The following is a 6,063-nucleotide window of genomic DNA, read 5'->3' as shown; positions in this document are numbered from 1 at the left end:
TCCTGTAGAAACTTGATGCCCCAGGGAAGGGGAATGCTGGCAGGGGTGAGGTAGGGATGGGTGAGTTGGTGGGGGAGCATTCTCTCAGAATCGCAGAGGAGGGAGGAAGGGGTGAAGAACTCTGGGAGGGGGCACCAGGAAGGGAGCAACATTTGGAATGTAAATAAATAAAATAATTTAATAAAAATGATGATGATGATAATGATAATAAAATGTCTGCTCTACCCCTAGAGGATTTGTGGGTGTGGATTCTGTGTCACATAATTATCAGTATGTAGCAGAGAGGAGAGAGGCAATGTCTATGCTCAGTATTCTGACCTGTGAATATCTGAATGATTAGTAGCCTAACAATTTCTGAAAACAGTGAGACTGAGGCTACCACCAGTCTGGCCCCAGGCAGGCTCCGATGGGCTCCCAGGATAGGGAGCAAGCTGGAAACTAGAAGAACCCCACCTGGGACCTTGGGTCTAGGAGGGAATAAGCCCAAGGCAGACATCTTTTTCAAGGGGCCACTCAGGCAGACCTGGTGAGGAACAAGTCCCAGAGGATCACCATTCAGGGACCACGGGGCCCAGACAGGGAGCTAATCAGAGATGACCACCAGTCTGGTGATGGGCAGGCCTGTGTGGGGGAAAACTACAACTGAGATGACCCCTGACTGGCTCCATAATGCATGACTGGGACATAGCACTCCTGAGAGCACTCCTGAGATAACCCAAGACACTCAAGAGACCCTGGGTACCATGGAGAGAAGCAACTAAATGGTAGAGAAATGGAAGAGAAAGAAAAGTAAGAGAATGTGAGCACAATGAAGAGAAGCAGGCTGGAGACTTGAGGTTGGTGAGGGACAGCCTGATGTGAGGGGCTGGTGATGTCGCCTGGGACCACTGTGGGGTCCTGGCTGGTGCTGGCATGTCTGAGTCTGTTCTACGGCAGCAGGGGTCTGTTACCATCAATAGCCAGGCACATATCCCTGATCAGGCTGCCTCTTGGGGACATATTGATGTCTGAAGACTGTGGAGAATTGGCTCCAGGCTTTGCCAGGGTATCTTGGAAGAGCTGGTCTTTGGCATGAGAACATGGGAGCTCTAGTCAGGCAACTTGTTTTTCACACAGCAGCCTGGACAAGGGAGAGATGTCCTCCCCTAACCTCTGCCCCCTGCTATCTACAGCAGGCAGGAGCTGGCTGTGTTGTCATAATAGCAGGAGGGCTGTCCCTGCCCCTCACAGGCTGCAACACATGGGAGAGAGGGCCCTGGACCTTGCTTGGGCAGTAAATTAGAGCTGGCCTTGGGGACTGGAGTTGTAGGTGAGCCAGCCCTGATGACATGAGCACAGGAGAGCCTGCCCTGCCCCTTCTCTACTGTATGGTGGAGCAGACAGGGAAGCGATGCCCTCCTCCCTTCTCTCTCCTCATCCCTCTTTATCTATTTCAGACAGGAGAGTTGGTCCCAGGGTCATGAAAGTGGGAGAACTATCCCTGTCCTTTACCAGCTTCAATTTATGGGAGAGTGCCCTTACATCTTGCCTGGACAGCAGGATAGACCTGGCCCTGAGTGTGGGTGTTGCAGGTGAGTTGGCACCAAGGGTGTGAGAGCTGGATAACTGGCCATGCCTCTTGATTACTGTGGGGTGGCATTGGCTAGGGAGATATACCTCTCTTTTGGAAAACCAACAAATCTACAAATAAACAGGAAGACTCATTCCTATTTTCCAGAGCTAAACCAACCCGTCACCTAACCCATTAAATGGCCTAGACACTGGGCTTATCATATAAGTATTTAAAACACCAGTAGCTTGTATGTCAAGTGATCTATTAAGAAGCTGATGGTATGCAAGAATTGGTGGGGGGGTGTAAGTAAAGAAGTGGAAATTACAATGAAGTGAACACTATTAAAATTCCCCAGCAACTGGCCTTTAGTTGCATCAATACGATACTCAAATGCAGAGCAAGGTAGCAGAAGGGAAAGCAACAGCGCGTCTCACAGGTGTGGAATGTTATCAAATGCATCACCAATTGAGCAGTGGTTCTAGACTGGAGTAGTGCACACAGTAGTAGTAGAGAGAGAATGAAGGATTTCAGAAAGAAGTTGACTCTGAAGATCACATCTAAGCATTCTACGGTGGAACTAAGCACTATTGAGGGGAAACCTTGAAGGCAGAGGAAGCCTATTTAAAAAATTCCAAAGATTTGTCAGTCACAATGTAATCCAAAAATAAGGAGGTTGTGTACTTAATCTTCTACAAACATGGTAATATATTATTAATTAATATGTTAACAATTAATAAAATTAATATACTCAGGTATTATTCTTAACAGCTGAACAGTATTCCATTTTGTAAATGAACCACATTTTCTGTATCCATTATTCCACTGTGGGACATCTGGTTTGTTTCCAGCTTCTGGCTATCACAGATAAGGCTGTTATTAAAATAGTGGAACACATGTCCCCGTGATATAGTGGTGCAGTTTTTGGGTATATGCTCAAGAGTGGTATAGCTGGGTCTTCAGGTAGATCTCTTTCCAATTTTCTGAGGAACATCCAGATTGATTTCCAGAGTGGTTGTATCAGTTTGCAATCCCATCAGCAATGGAGGAGTGTTCCTGTTTCTCCACATTCTCACTCTAACCATGCGGAACAACAATGTGTAGAGTGTGCAAGGTGCCCAGCTCAGTTCATGGAGATTTTTGTCTTTTGTTTGAGCAGGTGAAAGACATCTGCCTCTCTTATAAGTTAGTTTGGATTGTAATCAAATTGTAATATATTTTTTTATCCATGCCATTTAAGAGAAGTCTTAAATATTTTGTAGCCAATAAGATATACTGACTATATATAGATATTCATGTCTCAGACAATTTTGGAGCTGTTCCTATATAGAGGGATCAGCATATTACATGTCTTATTGATCGTGCCAATCTCCCTCTGTCTGTCTGTAGCCCAGATCCTGAGAGGGTCTTTCCCAGTCAAATCTTATTTACAGTAATTTGGATGGAGGACATAACTTTTCTTTTCAACTTTCTTTCTCTTCTTACTCTGTACACTCATACATTTTCTATTTCTTGCCTTTATTAATTTCTATATGTTTATTTTAAGTGAAAAAAGCAGTTATCTTTCTAGTTTTCTTCCTTTAGGCTCCTTTTTTTGTTGGTCATGTAAAATTCCATAAGATGGCATTCCTTTAGTGAGTAGAAGCTGGGGACCATATTTATACAGGAACTGACTTACAAGGCTCATAAACAGGAGACTGTCAGTCACTTTGATGACCCTACATCCTGCTTGTTGGTTAAGGCCTCAGAGATTGTCTTATAAAAACTTCTCTTTGCACTCATCCAAGTAGAACAGTTATATAAGACAGGGCGTAATTACTCATTTTCTTCCTTCTAAACATTCACATTATGAAAAATAGCTCTTTTACTTGGACAAGGGTTTTAGCTTCTAAATATATTGGAATGCTCTAGGATAGTGGAGAAAGCTGGTTTAAGGAAAGGGACTTGTGAGAGGTACAGAAACAAGAGGTAGACTCTTCCCTCTCAGATCTCGTAGCAACACTCCATCTATGTGGAATAACAGAAGGCTCTAGCTCTGTGTGTAGTGTCCATGGTGTCTTGCTTCTGGTCATTTATTATTTTTATTATCATTGTAATGGCTTGTACACGCTTGAGCCAGGGAGTAGCAGTATTAAGAGGCGTGGCCCTATTGGAGGAGGTGTGGCCTTGTTGAAGTTGGTGTGTCACTGTGAGAGTGGGCTTAAGACCTTCACGCTAGCTGCCTGGAAGCCACTCTTCTGCTAGCAGCTTTCAGACAAAGATATAGAACCCTCAGCTCCTCCTGCACTATGACTACCTGGATGCTGCCATGTTCCCACCTTAATGATAATGGACTGAACCTGTGAACCTGTAAGACAGCTCCGATAAAATGTTTTCCTTTTAAGAGTTGCCATGGTCATAGTGTCTGTACACAGCAGTAAAACCCTAACAAAGACAATCGTATAGCTTGATATTGATTAACCCATTTCTCTGACTTTTCCTCCTTCCTACTATTTCTGTTTCTCTTTCAGTCTCCCACACATGTATAATGTATGTGCATGTATGCGCACATATTGTACTAGAAAGAGTGCGATATTTGTCTTTCTCAGTCTGGATTATTTTGCTTTATTTGATTTTCTCCACTTGCATATATTTTGCTTCAAATCACGTGATTTCACTAGTTTTGGCTTAATAAAACTCTACCGTGCACAATTACCACATTTTTCCTTTTCCATCTATCTGGTGAAGGACATCTTTTGAGGCTATAACTTTGCTATTGTGCTTAAAATACTGTGGTCGTGAAAGAGTGTGTGTAGAATGATGATTTAGGTGCATTCGGGTATATAGCCTATAGTGTCTTCAACGGAGAGTATCAGTTGATGAGATAAAAGTTCTCATGACACATGCACCATGGGGCATGCCTATGAGGGATTAGGTTGGTTAGGTTAATTAAGGTGAAAAAAATCCTCCCAACATGGGTGACATCATACGACAGTGGAATAAGCCCCCTCAACTCCTGCAGTCCTGAGTTTACCTCCGTGAGATTGTGTCCTGGAGCTCTAAGTCAAAATATACCTTTCCTCTCTTAAGTTGCTTTTGTCATAGCAACAGAAGAAAATGGGGGGTTTTGTTGTTTTGTTTTGTTTTCTTCTACACTGTCTCTCTGTCTTTGCAGATCAAGGAATTCCACACATTGCTACCTAGGATTTTTCTTGCATTATTCCTTTTATCTTAGTGAGCATTGGTCTTGATGCTTGATTTTAAAATGCATCTTTACTTGAGGCTCTTTCTGATTCTGAAGTCTACCCTTTATGTAGCTTCATCAACCACACTGGTACTCTCTTCCACTCAGAGCCTCTTTGTAAATTATTATGTGTTCACTGTGCACTAGAATATATGCTTCAAGTTAAGAAATCACTCATTTTTCTTTTTTCCAGAGATTAACATTCTAAATTTGATTAAGTTCTGCCTCACTATTTCCCTTATCTCAGTCTATCTTTGAAATCTAAAGTAAAAATTTGCCCCATAAAGAAAAAGAGATGCTTTATTTTAAGGTAACAAAATACACATGTGCTTTGTGAAGTTGCTACAAAGTCAATATTAACGATTCAAATATGCCAACTGGAGACAAGTTCCCCAAGCAACTGAACAATGAATTCTCAACTTCCTTCACTTAAAGCTTTTCTCTACTGTGTAGAATTGGAGAGCTTGTAACATTTAGTTCAATTTGCCTTCTGCCCAGAAGTAATTTATTGCAAAGCCAGTAACTAGTAAGAAGATAATGCTCCCAAATCATCCTTTAGAAGTCCTCAGATTATAAAGTTTTATATTTTCACCTTCCAAATTAAGATCGGAAGCTTATTATGTATTGGTGTGTTTTAATCTTTCTCTCCTTCATACTTTCCATTCAAATAATTTTGGAAACAAAACTTACATGTTTCATAAAATACAACATTTAGAATGATCCAGTTTAGTAGACACTAATTAAAATTATAATCGTATAAAATACAGACTGGAAAAATAATTTTAAAAGTCTCATTTTTAATCACTTTTGTTTATCATAGCAAAATGGCTCACGTATTCATTCAGTTGCAGCTAGAAATGCTACCATAATTTAAACTTTTAAAAATGAACCAGTATCCTTGATAAATTTTCATAATCATTATCCTTCATTTTATTTATTTTTGTTAAATAAAACACACTTAAATTTTTTTAAAACTTGCAAATAGAAAACATCCCACACCTAGACTAACACAATCCCTCATACAAGGTGTTGCCCAGGCCACAAGTACCTGCATCCGTGCCCACGTCTATGTAGTCGTAATCGCCATTACGAAACTGTGGCGTTTTGCTTTGGATTTTCTCCTTTCACTATCCATTACGTTTTGCAAATGTATCCACCACGCACACAATGACACAATGAGGTTAACGTTTCTGCACAGCAAAGGACACTATCACTAGAGCCCACAGATAGTGTACAGAATGGCAGGCCGATATACTTCAGACAAGGGGCTTATATCTAGAACTTGCAAATA

At 41.3% G+C, this 6,063-nt stretch overlaps 1 non-coding gene across 1 annotated transcript; it reads left to right on the top strand.

Moving 5' to 3' along the window:
* Nucleotides 1-220: 220 nt before the first annotated feature.
* Nucleotides 221-352, top strand: LOC114621444. Its single transcript, XR_003711426.1, has one exon. It is a non-coding gene; the product is annotated as a small nucleolar RNA SNORA17 (small nucleolar RNA).
* Nucleotides 353-6,063: the final 5,711 nt, after the last annotated feature.

Source organism: Grammomys surdaster, unplaced genomic scaffold, assembly GCF_004785775.1.
Source record: "Grammomys surdaster isolate TR1022 unplaced genomic scaffold, NIH_TR_1.0 174, whole genome shotgun sequence".
In the NCBI taxonomy this organism is placed as follows: domain Eukaryota; kingdom Metazoa; phylum Chordata; class Mammalia; order Rodentia; family Muridae; genus Grammomys; species Grammomys surdaster.
Note: the sequence above shows the minus strand (reverse complement) of the source record. Positions and strands in the feature narration are given on the sequence as shown.